This window comes from Mesocricetus auratus, unplaced genomic scaffold (genome assembly GCF_017639785.1).
Source record: "Mesocricetus auratus isolate SY011 unplaced genomic scaffold, BCM_Maur_2.0 Super-Scaffold_100003, whole genome shotgun sequence".
Taxonomy (NCBI): Eukaryota; Metazoa; Chordata; class Mammalia; order Rodentia; family Cricetidae; genus Mesocricetus; species Mesocricetus auratus.
Window position 1 is genome coordinate 93,770,489 of NW_024429188.1, and position 18,068 is coordinate 93,788,556.

The following is an 18,068-nucleotide window of genomic DNA, read 5'->3' on the forward strand; positions in this document are numbered from 1 at the left end:
GCACACAGAAGAAAATCTGTACTCAAAAAAAGTCTCCTTTAAAAGTGATTTGATCCTTCTAACTGGAAGGAGTAAATTGTACTTCCATGAACAACAAAAACAAAATACACTGACTCTCTTCCATGAGAGCAAAGTAACACAGCAAGATTTAGGAAGATGTTAATAAGTAAGTTGTTAAACTGTATAAGGAGAAAGGGACCAAAAAGTAAAAAGTATAATAGTATAGAGAAACGAACTTGTTTATAAAGGGATGGTGGGCCATATTGCCTAACAGTATATGGAAAGCAAAGTAGAATTTTTAACTGGCCAATGCTTACATGGAAGATTTCTTAGAATTTGGAAGTATAATGTATTTCATTGAATACTAGACACATTAACAAATAGCATTATTCTTTAAACTGACCATTCATTTATAAGTTAGCCCTTTTAGTAAGCTCTACGTAGATCACTGATACATGGAACTCAGTGTTCCCATCAGTTATAAAGGAGGCATTTTTATTCAAATATAGTAGGATGTTCAGCTCCAAGGATAATGATTCAGTAAAGATCTCCTTTTTGATTCTGCAGACAAAGCAGATACCATACTTACAGTTTAGGCTCTCAGGGACAAAAATCTTAATGGAGGCCAAGATTTCCTCAGACTTTATGGAAATAGCCTTTAAAAAAATGTTTTCATTCTATGGTCCCTCTCTATGGCACTCTGATTTCTTTTTCCTCAGGTCAGAGTATTCTTGACAGGGCCTCCTACTCCTTTGCTATTCTTTAATAGTACTGTGATTCCCTCACTTCTCTTTCTAATGAATATTTCATCTGTCTGAAAGAATAATCATTGCATGTTTACGAAATGACAAAATGACTTACAAAAATGTATTTAACTGAAAATCAGCCTTTCTTAGAATTACCAAAGGATCTTCTTTCAGCTCTGTCTTCCACCTCCTCAAACTACTGTCAGCAGTAAAATGAACATTAACTTCATGCACTCTTATGATTAAAACTATAATCTTGATACAAATTAGAAAGAACACATGACACAATGACACATCCTACAGGATGTTGTGGTAAGCTTAGTAAAAATATTACAGCATCAATCAAGGTTCTTTTTAACAAAGAAAATTAGAAAATTAGATAAAAATAAGGACAGTGAAAATTTGTGTGACTTATATTAGCTTATATTGAAAAGACTGAATAATATAGTTTGTATTATCCCCATTCCGAAGATCTAATCATCTGTATCATTTAAAATGCATCCTATAAAATTAAAATACATGTGCAGATATACAAATGAATCTGTACAAAAATAAGTAGCTGGTATGTTTTCAGTAAACATTGGTTACTTATACAAGATATATTGTTTAAGTTGGTATTTGTCAGATTTGTAGTGAAAACAGGATTCTATCTGAAGGCCACTAGTTTAACACCTATGCTATAGAAAACGCAATCACTTTTGCATATTATATGTCACATGTTATAGGATTTCATTGCCCTTTTGTACTTATTTCAGAATTTTTGTCATTAGTTGTCTTTATTTTTAAAGGAAAAACACTTCAATTCTCAATACTTCTTGAAATTGCTTTAGCACGGTGAAATAGTGGTTTTACATTTATTGTGGTAAGATGAGAATTAAGAAACAATTTGCCTTTGGCTTACTGAAAAGGCACATTGTTGCATTCATCTGTCAGATTAGCAATACCAAGGAGTTGAAATAGTAATACTTTCATGGAAGAATCTCAGCTCAGAGAGAATTTCTAGAAATTATAAACTTCATCTTCCTTAACTCTCACCCCACTACTTAAGCATCCTGTTGGTAAACACGCATGCCTTTAGGTTATAGTTTATCTGTAGGAATTTACCAAATCCCCTAAGCTTTGTATTTAATCTTGTATTTACTTTTTCAGTCTTTCTTTCTTCTTTCTTTCTTTTTCTCTTCCTAACATTTTGTTTTCTAGGCAAATACCAACAGAGCAATATTTCTATTTCCTTGAAAGGTCATAGCTAAATGTTACAAGAAACTGAATTTAATCTTCAAGTTGGGTTCACTGCGAGCCTTGTGGATGGAAGTAGATGGTCTCTAGCCTATTCACAAATTACAAATATGTAATCAGTCTCAAAAGAATAGATGGCACTGTTCACTTTGTCTTTTTCATTGATGTTTTGGAAAAGAGAGGTTGTAATTAGCTGTCATAGAATATTTCTGCCCTCCCCATTGAGAAAATTCTATAGATTCATGAAACAATAAGATAAGAGCATTGAGACATACAGTATGTCAGGATTTGCATAGCCACATACATGCAAAGCAATAATGCATGTGCAATCAACTTACCAATAATAACTCCCCTTTATAACAAAATCAATTCTAATTATTTAAACATTTTTCTTAACATATATGTGTTCTACCCTGTGTTAAGACAGTTTCTTCTCTAAACCTCAACCTTGGAGAGACAGCAAAGGGACAACTTATATGGAATTCTCTTTCTCTCTCGTTAATAGCATGGATCTTCTGCTATCCTTTGACTTTTCCTTTTTTAAAAACAGTAATGTAGAGAAAGCTAGGCCATATAAGTGTTCAAGGGAACTTAAAAGTGAACGTGCTTTGGATTCACTGATCTATACTATTAAAGGTGATTGTCCGCTATAAGCAAGTTTGGCACTCAGAAAACCTTATTGGTTTGACTGTTTAATGTGTATAAAGACACTAAATTTAAAGTGAACTCTGACTACATTTGTCACACATGCACACACATACCACACGTGTGTGTGTGTGTATGCATGTGCACGCATATAGACAGTCTTAGCTGAATATCCTTACAAAGAAATCACTTGTTAGTAATACATACTTATGTATTGTGCGTAACAAAGGATTCAGAAAGGAAGCAGCAAAAGTAATAAAAACATTACATAGTAATGTCACTACCTGCACATTATTCTTTAGTTTTGCATAAGAAGCTAGTGACCAAACTGCCACAAGGGCATAAGGTTATTTTTAGTTAATTTCTAAAGCCTAATTTCTCTTTGCAGGTTCTCTAACATAAATGTTTTTAAGGATCCCCAAATTCAACAGCCACTAAATGGAACCCATTCTCCCCCTAATATTTACTGAATCTGTAATCTCCCTTCTTGTCTTTGAATAGCACCAATGCAGATAAATATGAGTTAGGTGGTAGCAGCAGAAGCCTGCACAAAATGCAAGGTCAAATTATCTGCAAAGGTAGAATACAACCCGATAATAAATCCTGCTTAAAGGTTTCTGCCTCCCTGTTGGTTAATAAGGATATGAACATTTTTTGTCTTAAATTTATGCCTAAACTTCCTCTTAGATATGCCAGATATAAGCATCATCTACTTGGCCTTCTAACCTTTTATTTGTAAAACTGCATTCATTAAGTCACCTTTGCTGGTTAGTTCCACATAGCATATGTGAAAGTCCATGGTCTTCAAAGTATATTCCATGGACCTGTGCTATCAGTGTCTCCTGAGAATACATTTGAAAATAGAGAATCTTAGCCATTACCCAATCAAGTTAAGTAGGAACTCAGATGTGTGGGTTGGAAAATTTCGTTTTAACAAAACTAATAGCAATGCACATTCAAGTTGAGAACCATTGATGAAGTATGCCCCTCTGCCATTATCCTCACATTCTTGTCCTTAGCATTTCTTCTTTTCTTGCGTATGGAAATAGTCTTCTGACTGATTTTCTAGTCTCCATTTTTGACTCCTCTATGTTATACTACCAGAATGATGACGTCTATGTCCTAAAAGTGATTATTATAATCTTGCCCTAGTTACTCCTTGTCTATGGTAGTGAATTTTAAATTATGTTCTCAGGCAGGTTACTTTATTACAAGACAATAGATAAATGTCAATAAGCAAGTTTTCAAATCTCGAAAACATTAGCAAGGTTTGAGTTCTTGCAAATGAGGTCTTTCTTATTAGGACACATGCTACACATGTCCTTGTATAATTGTCTGAAGCAAAGGTCTTTATACTGCCTAATGCTCATATTTGTGGTATACAATTTTTGCAGTTTTTTTTTTCAAAAGGCCATTAGTTGGCTTTGGGAGGTTTACTCTTTTACTTAAGCATCTCCACACCCCTACAATTATGTTCTTATGGTAATATTAAATTACCAGTCAGTACTCTAACTGTCCATATTGACAGATCTACTACTGCCAGCATTATCTAATTTGTAAAGACTTTTCAATGTTTTCTAATCAGTTGTTGCTGATTCCCCTTCCAGACTAAATTGTCACCAATTTGTTTCCTTACTGTGTCAATAATAATAGTATGAATAATAGCCAATATTCATTGAGCATGAAATATACTATTTTATATGCTATGAAATTGTGTAAATGCTATGTTATTTCGCTACAAACATCACACATATGTCATGTATCAGACATAATTATTATCTCTTTTGTCAAGCTAAAGAGACAAAGTCTTAAAGATATTCCCTTTTACCTGCTTTCTCAAATTGAACATTGACATATGTGACAGAATAGATTTACTAATTGTACTTAAACCCTAGACATATAGATGTAATACCTATACCAAAAATAAAAATAGTATAAGAAAATGAGTATTGTCAGGTGGTGGTGGCACATGCCTGTTGTAATCTCAGTACTCGGGAGCCAGAGGCAGTAATAGCTCTATGAGTTCGAGATCAGCCTGGTCTACAAAGCTGCACAAAGAAGCCCTGACTTGGAAATGAAAATGGGTATAACAAAAAGTATGATGTCAAAGCTCAATACTCCTTGGTCCTTTCCTCTATAATTAAATGTGATAACATCAGGTCAAGTTCTCATGCTGTAACCTTTCTGTGTCTCTATGATGTCAAGTTTCCTTTTTTTTTTTACTTTTAAGACTATGTAGCTATACTAATTCCAGACAGATAATCCAGATAACCTGTGTAATTTAAAGTCATGTAATTAGCTCCTTTAATTCTGTATGCCATCTTAATTCGTCCTGTCATCTGACATGGATTTGTCATAAATTCTAGAGATTAGAAGATGAGTTTGAACAGGAAAATCTGCCTAACATAAGCTGTGATTCTTGAAAAGTGTTTGAATGTGGAGCTATTTTATATCACATATGTTATTGATTTATGGGTTTTGATATAAGAATACTTTTCAATGCATTTATATAGCATGTATGAAAACATTGACTGTTTAGTATTATATATGTGTGTGTATACATATACATATAATATATGTGTATTGTGTATGTATACATATATATACGATACACATATATGTATATGTATATTTGCCCAAAACTACATACCATGTGCTTCTGAGTATATAACCTGCCCGTGCTGATTCTTATTTAACGAGAACTTAGCATCATGCTCAGCACATTGTGGAAAACTAATGTGTGTCCCAGTAATACATAAATGAATGAAAGTCCTTCGTTTGGAAAAGAACATTTGTAGTGTTGTATTTTTGTTACTTAGTTCACAGCTATACATATTTCAAAAAATTCATCTTGTGCTAAATGGCAGAAAATGAACATATACTACCTAAAATCCATTTAAAGTAGGCATTTTACAACTATTTTTTTAATTGCGTCATTCATCAGTGGAATAAGGAACAAAAGAAAGTGAACTACTCCCCTTAAACTATATGAATTTTTACTTCTATTTCATTTCAAATCAATAAGGTGAAAGTCACTTTTAAAACATTATGATTCATGAACTTCATTTACTGTTCCTTCTTTTGGTTTGATCAGATAGCCGTCTTTATATAGTACCTGAATTGTTGGTATTTTATTGCATTGCCACATCTCATTATTATGTATTAAATATTATTATTTATAGCCACTACTTAATCTGATGTGAGACAGAAAAAAATTATTGAAGGCTTGGCACTTCAGGAATAGACATTTTATAGGGATGAAGGAATGACTAAGAAGAGTCAATGGACCTTCAGCTGCCCCTCAGATCATTAACTCCAAGTGGTTATTTGCTCCTAGGCACTGTCCTGTGCCCAGGATGTTATTGCTGTGATATGTAGATGAAGGAGAATATATTTTGAATGCTTTAATGTGAACACAATGCTCATGAAAGGTGCCAGATTGAAAGCATTGGAGTTTGAAGTCATTGGGTTATGCACTCGGCTGATTTCAAGGTACAAAGAGATGCTTGACCTTGAATGACCACCTAGCAAAAGAAAGACACATACAGCTTGCTGAACTTTAAGAGGCACAGAGGGAATCAGAATGGAAATATCCCACAGTTAAGTCTTTTACTAACAAGAAAAACTTGAAACTACCAGCTAAACTTAGACATCAATCTAATTAGTGTAATGCCAGTGTAAGTATGGGGTGGGGTGAGTGGGTGTTAGAGGTTTTATACACGACTGCTTGATTTCAAAGAGAAGCAAATATCCTATTACCAATTTATTTGAACCATTTAACAAAATTTTGGACCAACGATTTTTTGTGTGTATTTTTTAATTTAACCAGCAATTGACTGTATATGTAAATCGAGAAGTTTCCTTATGTTTGTGTGTGCATATGTTTGTGTGTGTGGTGGGGACTGTGGGTGTGTGTATGTGCTTGTATGCCAGAGGTCATGTGCAGGTGTCTTCTGGTCTTAATGACTTTTGTATTGCTGTGACAAACCAACATGACCAATGCAATTCATAAAACAAAGCATTTCATTTGAGGGCTCACGGTTTCAGAGACTGAGTCCACGATCATCCTGGAAGTGAGAATGGCAGTAGGCAATCACGCATAGTGCTAGAACAGCAGCTGAGATCTTTCTGGCCCAAAAGCATGAGGCAGAAAGAGCTAACTGGGAATAGAAAGACCTTCTGAAACTTCAAGTCCCAATCCTAGTAATTCACCTCCTCCAACAAAGTCGAAGCTCCCAATCCTTCACAACCAGTTCTACCAACTGGGGATCAAGCATTCAAATATATGATTATATGGCAGCCATTATCATGCAAATTATAACACTTCCCCAATCACTTTCAACCTTGCTTTTTCAGACAGAATCACTCACTGAACCTCCTTCAATCTTACTGTTTCAATGTATGGCCAGCAAGCACAAAGTATCGTTTTAAGAACTTCAGTATAACATGCTTTATAAAAGTGAGTTCAGGAGATCAAATGCAAGTCCTCAAAATTAAGTTACAAAGCTACCCATCTCTCTAGACCCAAAAACCCACTCCAATTTTGAACTAAAGGATTTTTGAGCAAGGAGAAATCTGATATTATTTATCTCAAAATTTTATCATAAATGAGAAAACTAAAGAGAAATATCCCAAGTATAAATGTATTATTAATATAAGACTAGGAGTAGAGTCCAGGTTTTCTGGTCAACAGCAGAACTATGCCATGTTTTCTCTAGAAAGAAGGAAACCTAGATCCTCTCTGAAGTATCTATTTGGTGCCAATAATTTTGTAAGTGTGTATCCTTCAATGCTGTCAGGGATATTTCCCCTTAATTATGCTCTATTAAATCTCATTAGCCCTAGGCGTTCTTAGTATGAAAGATATGCTAATAACACAAAATAGGCACATATACATCATCCGAATTAAGAGAATTACTTTTACAAATGACACAATACGTGAAAATTTTCCTTCTTTCCTATGGAAATTTTCTTGTAAATTTGTCATTTGATTTTTCTGATCATAGTTTTTGTTGTATAATTATCTTAACCCTTTCACAATTTTATTCTCCTAAAGATAATGCATTTAGAAAAATGGTTAAGTAGAATAATGAGCAATATAACCACAGTTGGCCAATATATTTTAAGTTCATTTTATAGGCTTTTTATAACTAGTACATGCTATATTTAATACAATATTTTCATTTTTAGTATATTTTTCAAAGTGTATTTCAAATTCTAAGATTTTGTGGATTTCTTGTTTCTTTATACTTCTATATTTATGTAGTTTTAAAAGTATCAAGTGATGTCAAAGAGTTACAAGCTTACCACAAATTTAGATCATCCTTTTTTTCACTTGGACTAAGAATTCATATTTCATTAATGTTGTATATCAATACCACAGATAGGCACCATTTCTTTTTAAAGCATGGCTATGTATTTCCCAGTTACTAAGAACTGAATAATGACTAACATTTTAATAAAATTAAAAATTGTATGATATGTTACAAAAATTACCACATTTTTAAATATATTCTACCAAAGAGAGGACTAACTCTAAAAGCACTTACTCAGTAATCTAGTTGAATAATAGGTACATTAGTTATTTATCAGAAGAAAGGGTACAATTATTTTTCATGGTCATTTCTTAGTAAATATTCATTGTACATGTGCATGGATAGATAACGAAAGGAAGGAAAATAGTAGGGTAAACAAATTAATGCAATAGTTTAGTCAATATTCAAAAATTCATATTTAAATATTTCACTTGTGACTTATAAAATAATAATAATATGTATTTCAAGAGGCAATTTTTGTTCAGTAGTACATATTCTGAATGGAAATATTTGTTCCACTAACAGAGAGAAATGACATATTTATAATAGTTCATGAGAACTATTAAATAATTTTGCAAATATCCTCATTGGTAACTGCTATTCCCACTCACTCTACAGACAGTCCCAAGAGTCATGAAAACTCCTGGCTTTAGTTGCTATGTATAAAAAATATCACATAATTAATTCAAACTTTTAGACAGTTTGATCATTTTATTTTGCAAATACTCTTACAATAACGGGCTACATAAACATGTTTATGCATAAAATGAACAAAAAGATTTAAAAATTTAAAGTATACATTTCAGTTAAAAGACACTGAAAAATATACCCTATTATATTAAAAAATTTAAATGAGATTGAACATACCTTGTTAGATCCAGAAGATAAGCAGAATAAAGGTCACCCTTGTAATTCCTGTAAATAAATTAGACCAAATTATCTTTCAGGTCCAATGCAGTATTTCTATGCGGGATATATACATATATATATATATATATATATATACACATATATATATATGTATATATATTTCATAATTTATCTTCTCATTCTCAAGGGAAATGGGTTTCTTTTTAAAGGTCTGCTTGAAACTTCAATTACATTAACTACACTGCTAATAGAAGGAGTTTTGTTTTCATTGTTTTACTGTGCTTTGCATGAAACTTTACTTCTATAGCATGTAGGAAAGCACTCTATCTTTGAATCACACTCCAGGCTGAAGACAGTTTTAATCGCAGAGGATATACCTAGAAAATCATGGACTTCTTGTCTATTCCACATACAACCTCATTTGATTTTCATACAATATTTTGAGATGATATGATATCACAAATTCATTAGCAACATAAAGATTATAGTAGCTGTATTTTCTTAAGGTATAATAGTAACTTTACTGAAAGCCTTCATATACACACTTCATCTATTTCTCTAAGTAGTTGTAAGTTTGGTAAAACTGAGGTTCAGAAGAGTTTCAATGGCTAGCCCTACTGTACTGAGTCATATCTATGGCACACAACAGACCCAGCATCAGGATACATAAATTTTCCTTTGTGTTGTATTCTTTGATTTAATGCCTCACAATATCATTATATAACAGTTACAAAAAGGAGCATAAATGTATTTAAAGACTACAATGTTTAGTAGTAGGACAAAACTTTGCTATAATAAAATAAATCACAGTAACATACTCTACTTGAAATATATATATATCTACTTGTGATTTATATCATATTCAATATGTAATCTAATGATTATTCACATAGGAACTTAAAAATAAGTAATGTAAATTGGTATATTTATGGAAAACAATTTGACAATAGACATTAATCTTCTAAGACATTCAGTTCTTTTGTTATTTTTCTAATTTTACATTTATAAAGAAATAATAAGTGTTGCCTACTAAGAGTTGTGTATAACAATTGGCATGATAATTAATAGAAACTACAGAAAATCTAATAATTATATTCTGGTTAAATAGATCAAATCTACACTATGGATGACTAAGTAGACCACAAGCATGGTACAGGAACAGTTAAGACATGCCAATTGCTTCTTCATCTAATTTGTACCTATGCTTCTAAATAATGCTCTAAAGACCTGGGAGAGGGAGGAACTATTTTTTCTTTATATCTTTATTGGTTTCAACTATCTCTCTCTCTTCACTCTCTCTCTCTATATATATGATATATTTTATTAAAATATAAAGTCTTCTCAATATATTGGTAAATATAAACCACTTGATAAAGTAATTTATAAGGCTAACAGTGTATAAAACTGTTTAAAATACATGATTCCCATTTATGAATAATATATTATCTAAATTTTCTGAAGTAAATGTATAGTCATGTATTAAGAAATGTATTTTAATCCCTTAAAAACTCCATTACAGAAAAGGTAGCATTGTGAATCAAAGAAGAAGAAAAAATGTCAAGTTTAAACTTTAGCATGTTTAGATTTTATGATTGATATTTAATTAATATGTGGCACCAATTCATCCACCAACTAAATCCTAAATCTAATACTTTCACTTTTGGAGCAAATTTTCAATAGTGGGAACAAGTCTTTTTTTTAAACTTCATAACCATTATTTAAAAAACTGCTTACAAATAAATCTCAAACATCAAAATTAACCAAACCCCAAGACTATACATGTAAAAGTACTTCCATCCGGTTTGCAAAGCAGTTCTGAATCTGTGCAACTTCCAGCTGGAGTGTACTTGCAATGTTGAATAAGTTATTTGTTCTTCTCTACCACAAAACTGGAAAATGGAGAAATACATGACAGACTTAGAACTAGATAGAGCAATTATCTTTATAGCTTTGTTCTTTTTTTTTTTCTTGAGTGGGAGCTCACTGACTCTGGACTGACAGTTCGGGAAACTGTATAGGACCGAACTAGGTCCTCTGAATGTGGGTTACAGTTCTGTGGTCTGGGAAGTCTGTGGGGCTACTGGCAAAGGGACAAGGATTTATCCCTAGTCCTTGAATTGACTTTTTGGAGCCCATTCCCTACTGCAGGATATCTTGCTTAGCCTAGATAGAGGGGGGAGGGGCTTAGTCCTGCCTCAACCTGATGTGACAGACTTTGTTGACTTCCCATGGGAGGCTTCACCCTCTCTGAGGAATAGATGGGGGTTGGGAAGGGGGTGTTGGGGGAAGCAGGAGGAGGACAGGGAGGGGAAACTTTGGTTAGAGTTAGCGTTTAAAGTTAAAAAGAAAACTTCAAAATAAAAATGAGAACAAATACTTAAAAATTTTTATGAGTGTATCAAGACAAAAGACAATATTTAAATACAATTTTAAACATGTAGGCCAATAACATCATTGTCACCTTTTTAAAAATCACTAAAATGACCTTGTAATGATAATAGAGTATATTATTACTAATGATTTCCATGCCCAATGTACTATATATAAATCAATCATAACAGACTGAAGTAGTGCTCTTGATTAGTTGCAATCTAATTGTTCGATGTGTATTTTTCAACACTTTTAATGCTACTCAAAAAAAGACATAGTTCTGCTCAAGTGTTGATGTGGTTCCTTAATAGTGCTAAGTTAGAATCTTTTAAGGGAAGACACTTCAGAAACTACCGACATCTAGACTACAAAATTATTCCTCTCTCTTCTGGTGCACACACCAGAGCAAGAGTGTAGAAATTGGCTTCAAACCCATAAGGCTGATTCTGCAAGGAAGCTAGCAAAAAAATGTACTTTAAAAAATAAACTGTCCTATATGTAGCGTTTTGGCTTGTTGAGGCACACAGAGAAATGGGAAGCAAACTGGCTTTAAAAAGATATAGCTCTTCTCTGCTCACTTCTCAATTGCTTTCCTGCTTCAGCGTTTAGAAGTGGATAGCCCCATTTAAGATTATAGAGGTCCAGTGTATCGGTTGATATATGTCAGATACCCCAGATACTTGCCATTGCTTACTAACTTCCCAACATGTTCCATTATCCTCATCTTTTACAGCTCTCTGTCTCACCCAAGAGTTCATTTCCAAACAGAAGGAACTGTTGAATAACTACATGTGTGAACCTCCATTTAACAAAAATAAGTTGGAATGTTTGAGAGTACTGTCATTGGAATGAGGCAAATATTGTATACCAGAGGCAAAACAGCAGAAGCCTGCTCTTGGGACCCTTTCCTTCTGCTGGGTGGCCTTAATAGCAGAGAAGGTGCCTGCACTTTTCTGAAGGGAAGAGAGAGGGAGTGGGTGAGGAGGGGTTGGGGAAAAGAACTGTGAGGAGAGGATGAAGGAAGGTAAAACTGATTAGGATGGAAAATTAATTAATTGATTAGGTAATAAAAGACATCTCACATAACTGACTTATGCTTTAGGCATGGGCTAAGTCTTCAGAGCCAAGTCCTAAATCCAAATCTATATAGCTCATTAAGAGCTATGAAACAATAATATTCTATGGCCTACATAAACGAGTAGCTTAGTATCTCTAAATAGTTGCCAGCCATGATTGAAGAGGAAATGAGAAGACTGATGATAAGCAGATGAAGCTTTAAAAGTTTAAATCAAAATGTTAATATAAGATATGAATTTATAGATATACATATATGAAATATAGATATGTGTATATAGAATTGCTATCTTAAAAAGAATTCTAAAGTATAATTTCTATGAAATTAGGAAAAGGTTCAATTTTTATTTCTTTTTAATGATTATTCAGTTACTTAACAATTTTAGTTGTCACAGCTATATAAACACTATTTCTATTTTCAAGGCCCTTAGGTTGCCTATAACTCATTATACTTTCTTTTACTAATGAATATGTCTTCACATGTTGCTTTCCGTGCTTTGAAAACCCAAATGCTATTTTTCTAATGGAACATTTACTCAAAGACCATGTAGAAAATAATTGTGTTAATAACAGAGACAGTTTCCCCATTACAATGATCAGTGCTCTTAGACAATTAAATGCTGCTCCACTTTGTATTGTCACTTTTCTCCTCTGGGCTTAAAGAACTTTTAGGTTTACATTATTGGCTGCAATCTCTTTTCTTTCTGGCAATATGGGCATTTCTAATGATGAGACCTGCCAAAACTTATCAACGCTGTTTTTCTTCTTTTCCATTAGAGGTGACTGCAGCTGAATTGCCAAGTAATCTGTAGTCTAACTTTACTTAATTGTTTTTACTTCATGACATGAAGAAATATAGTGAGTAATCACTTGTGTTTTAAATGAAGCAAATTGCTAGTGCTTTCCACAGAAATATGATGGAGTCTTAACTTGCCTAATCTTCCATTAACACCCTGTTGAAGTACTGACAGGATAAACTCAGCCCTCCCTGGTTCTCTAATGAATGAAGACTAAATTGCATTAATGACTTTCAATAATTCTACTTGCCTGTGGACCTCTTCAAAACAGGCAGAGAACAATTCTACCTGATTTATTTGTCTCCCTCTAGCTCCACCTCTCAAGAATGCTTTATTCTAATCTGCCATCTAAACCTTACTGCGGTATATCAATAATTATTTTCTGCTTTATATTTCTTCTTTCTCTTATGCACACACTCTGATAATGAAAGTTATGTACTCTATAAAAGAACATCTAAAAGGCATTAAAGAAAAAGAAAAAGAAAAATGCCATACCTTATCTACCTCTACCAAACACAGGTCTTCTCGTATTTTGTAATTGTGCACATCAATTTCCAGTCTTTTTTCTTGCGTGTATATTGGGTACATATAGTTTCTTATCTAACTTCATTACTGGGCAATATAATATAAAAGTTTTCCATTCACATAAAGCATTTTTAAATATCATCTTTAGTAATTATTAATTATTTCATTTTCTCAACATACCATAAATCATTTAGTGATTCCCTTGTTGAACGTTTGTTCTGCTATGAAAATGTTTGGTGAAAAACCTTTGCAAAAAAATTTTGTTTACATTTCATGTGATTTCCTTAGAACAAATTATCAAAAGTAGTGTTACTCATACAAATGATAAAATCACTGCTTTGTAGTACCAGGGGAGGAACACAAGTTTTTACATATGCTAGGCAAATGTTCCATCAGCAATCTACAACCATAGTCACTGGGTACAAAATTCTTACTGATTTTGGTGAAAAACTGCCAAATCTCCACCAATTAACATTCCACCAAGTTTTTATTATCTCTTTGTTTGTTAAAGTGATAATTATTAACCACTTACTACAAGTCAGGCACTTTTCTAGACTATACGGATGCAGTGGTTAAGGAAAGTCAAGTAGCTCATGGCCTCGTGGAACTTATGTGCTAAAGGAGTTGATAAAGTATAAAGAAAAACATAGTATGATACCAAGTCATTTTAACTAAGATGAAAAAAATAAAGGCAGAAAAGGGAAGAGAAAACTGACAAAGTATAATAGAAATAAATTCAAAAGACAGAGTAGGTAGCCATGATGAAATAATAATTATTTAAAATGTGAATAAAATGAGAAATTCAACCAGTAGGAATCTGCAAAAATTACTTCAAATAAATAGAGGAAAATGTATGCAAAAATGTAAGCAACAAATCAGAATTCAAAGTGTATGCAAATATTTGAACAAGGTTGGATAGGAAATACAGTACATAGTCTGATACCCAAATCATGCAGGTTCTTGTAGGCCTTTATATATTTTCCTTCAGTCTTTGAATTATATTTAACATGTGATAGTTATTGCTCTCTGACTAACGGGTAGGGAGGAAACAATGCACAGATCTTACTGAAATTTAAAAATCACACTGGTTTCTGTGTAGAAAACCGTAAGGGGGCAACAATGAGTATGATAGTCTTTGTGACTAGGATTACATCGTCCCGATAAAAAGAACAATAATAGTTTGGTCTAGAGTGTTAATGATTAGTGGGCAGAAAGTGATTCAGATACAGAATAGAGTTTGCAGGTAGAATCAACTGAGTTAACCATTTTGAATGGGTTTGATTATGGGTTTACCTGCTAGGTAAAAGTCTTAAGTCTTGGAACTTTCACAATTATTCTATTTTATCAAAAATTCTTCACATATATTTTCTATATTGTTTCTAACATTGATGGGCACAATATGCAGAAGAACATTAGAAATTATTAACTTTGTACAACTGAAATTTCATACCTATTTAATGGAATTTTTTGATTATTGAAATTTTTAAAAATACTTATTTGAATTCATGTTTTCTCATGTGAAGTGTATTTTTGAAGCTCTTTTCCTAGTGGTGTTACAAGATCCTTTGTCCTTAGCTTTTACTTCATTCTTTGTTTTTTCTTCCAACTCAACTCTTATCATAACTTCCTATGGAGTAGTTCCTCTTATATCTCTAAAATGTCACACTGCTCTCAGTATTTTCTCTATAGTCTGTAGGAGATCCTAACTACCCATTCTTGTAAGTATAATGACTGCATTGATTGACTGATGGCTCCCAAATATATACCTTTAGAACTGATAATCATTTCCGAGAATTGGATCATTTAAAAATTTAACTCCATCTGGATGTCTTTATCCCATTACACATTAAATAACTCCAAAACGTATCTCATTATTCAGTCAACATTTTTTTTCCTTTGTGTTCCTTACTGTCACTATGACCATTTGGTTCATAACCTTTTACACTTGAAGTACAATCTCTTCGAATATCTCACTCTTAATCTAATTCAACCTCTCCTACATACTGGAAATACTTTTTCAAAAATCACCTTGGAAGAAGCAACTCCAACTGAAGGAATACTTTGATCAGTTTAGCTTGTGGCAATGTCTGTATGGCATTTTCTGAATTTCTAATTGATATAAGAGGGCCCAGCCCTCTATGGATGGCACCTTTCCTATACCGGTAAGCTTGGGTTGTATAAAAACCTACATAAGCATGAGCCAGGGAACAAGCCAGTAAGAAGCCTTCCTCCCTGGCTTTTGATTCTGTCACCGTTTCCCTGCCTCCTGGTTCATATCTCTAGCTACTACCATGGCTTCCCCCAATGACTAATGTAATCTGTAAGTTACATAACTTTCTCCCCTCCAAGTTTCTTTCTGTCATGGTGTCTATCCCAACAACAGGAAAGCAAACTAGGACAATTGGTCATCTCTACCTCATCTTAAAACCTACCACTGTTTCAATAATTTCCAATACAATACAGATAATTTCTAGATTTCAATATACAAAACTTCCTGGGTTTTAATAAACATCGTGAACACTTCCATTTTCTGGAATAACTTTCTTTGCAGGAAAATTCTTCCATTTACTACATAAGTAGTAAAGACTGTATATCAGGCACATGCAGGAACAAAATATGAGACATCATATATTTGGTTCCTGCTCTCCAGACCTGGATACACTTTTATCCAGGATAGTGATTCTAGGTGCCTAATTTGGCTTTTTCCCTTTCATTGTCCTTACACCATGTAGAATACAAGTCCTATTCTCTACCTAAAATATTCAGGGGGTACCCATTAAGAAGTAATTTAAAGACATTGGAAAGATAGCTTAGCGATTTTGAGAATTTATTGTTCCTCTAGAGGACCCCATTATGGTTCACAGCATTCCTATCAGGCAGTTCACCATCACTTTTACCTAATTTGTAGGATATCTGACACCCTTCTGGGTTCTTAATGGGCACCTACACACATATTTCACATAGATACACACTCATAAATTTGAGGAATCTAAAACAGGATTAATTTAAGCAATCCATTTTTGATAAAGCCTTATCAAGTTTGAGGTTTCACAAATTTCTAATCTTTTCTCTTGGAGAATCTCTTACAATATAATATTATGCCTATATCTTTGTCTTCCCTACTAGGTAAGTCTTTTGTATAGTGAGGAAATCAGAAGCATTTGTAAAAAATTTTTTAAATCTATGAAAATGATCAAATGAGAAGCTTTATTCATGGAGAGTGTTACTTGATATATGACAAAAATCTATGTAAAACTGAAGCTTTTGATAAAAAAGGTCACCACATGACATGTAAAGTGCATTTTACAGAAAATGCGTGAAAGTATATACCTATTGTTCTTGAATTCAGTGTAAATGTTGATTATGTTGCTATGGTTCTTCAGCAAACAAATGCTATAGCCAAGTATTTTACTGAATGTGTGAGACCAGTGTTCTCTGATTGTATTTCATGCATTTTCTTAACTATGTTGTGTTTCATATTTAAAAAGATGCTTTGTGAATATTCTCCACTTTATGATAAATTAACCATTAAAATATTTCACTTGCACTGGATTCTAACTGTTTATATTTGAAATATCTCACTTTTACATGTTGTCAAGGAGATATCTCAAATAGGAAAAAATGACAAAATTTTAAAAAAGTAACACACTTGTGTTAATGCTTCATGGATTCCAACCCAAAATTAAATGTAGTCACACCTAAATGTTGAGATTTTATTATGCTAAACATGAGAGATAAAAAAATACTCATACCTCCCTTAAAGAACACAAATCCAGGGCTGGTAAGATGGCTGAAGGGTTAAGGCACTTGTCATCATGGCCAATGTTCTGAGTTCAATTTCCAGTAACCAGATGAGGGAAGTAGAAAACTGACTACTGTACTTTGTCTTCTGACCTTCATATATGGCATATATGTATGCATACATGTACAGATACATAAGTATAAGTAAATGTAAAATGAAAAATTATGAATCCAGGGAATTTGTGCGTCATTACAACTCCTGCTCAAATGCATAGCCCTCATTCTTAGCAATTCTGCCAGTGCTGTTCTATGTTGCTTGTATCTGTATGGATACAATGAAGCTCAGTCACAGAGACATATTCATTTAAAGTGTAAGTAGGCAAATAGAGAAGATACGTTTCTGTACATAATGCTTTTGAAGTTGGTGTGAAAATGTATATATGTTTAATAAATATTCACCACAGGAAGCAATCTCATCCTTATATGTGTGCATGCACATGTGCCCCCCCAAACATGTGCCACATTCATTTTTGGGCTACTTAACAGAGCAGATCTCACATTGATATCTCTCAAACGTTTGCAATTAAGCAAAGCAGATTTAGAAAAGGAAATCATTAGCATTAAAAGTAGGGGACACAATGCACAGACTATAAATTGAAAATGTTGATCAGAAACATTTTGTTGTTAGGAACTAAGTTAGTTAGGAATAGAGTCAAGATTTCAGGTTTAGAATGCTTCCAGCCACTGTG

The 18,068-nt window shown here is 33.1% G+C and overlaps 1 protein-coding gene across 4 annotated transcripts in view; it reads right to left on the minus strand.

Moving 5' to 3' along the window:
• The window catches only part of Tenm1 (teneurin transmembrane protein 1), a 789,988-nt gene that overhangs the window by 764,386 nt on the left and 7,534 nt on the right, over positions 1-18,068 (minus strand). For all 4 annotated transcript variants that reach the window (XM_040744566.1, XM_040744568.1, XM_040744567.1 and 1 more), the window contains exon 2: positions 8,810-8,857. The gene's annotated coding sequence lies outside the window, so the exon portion shown is untranslated. The remainder of the gene's footprint in view (positions 1-8,809; positions 8,858-18,068) is intronic.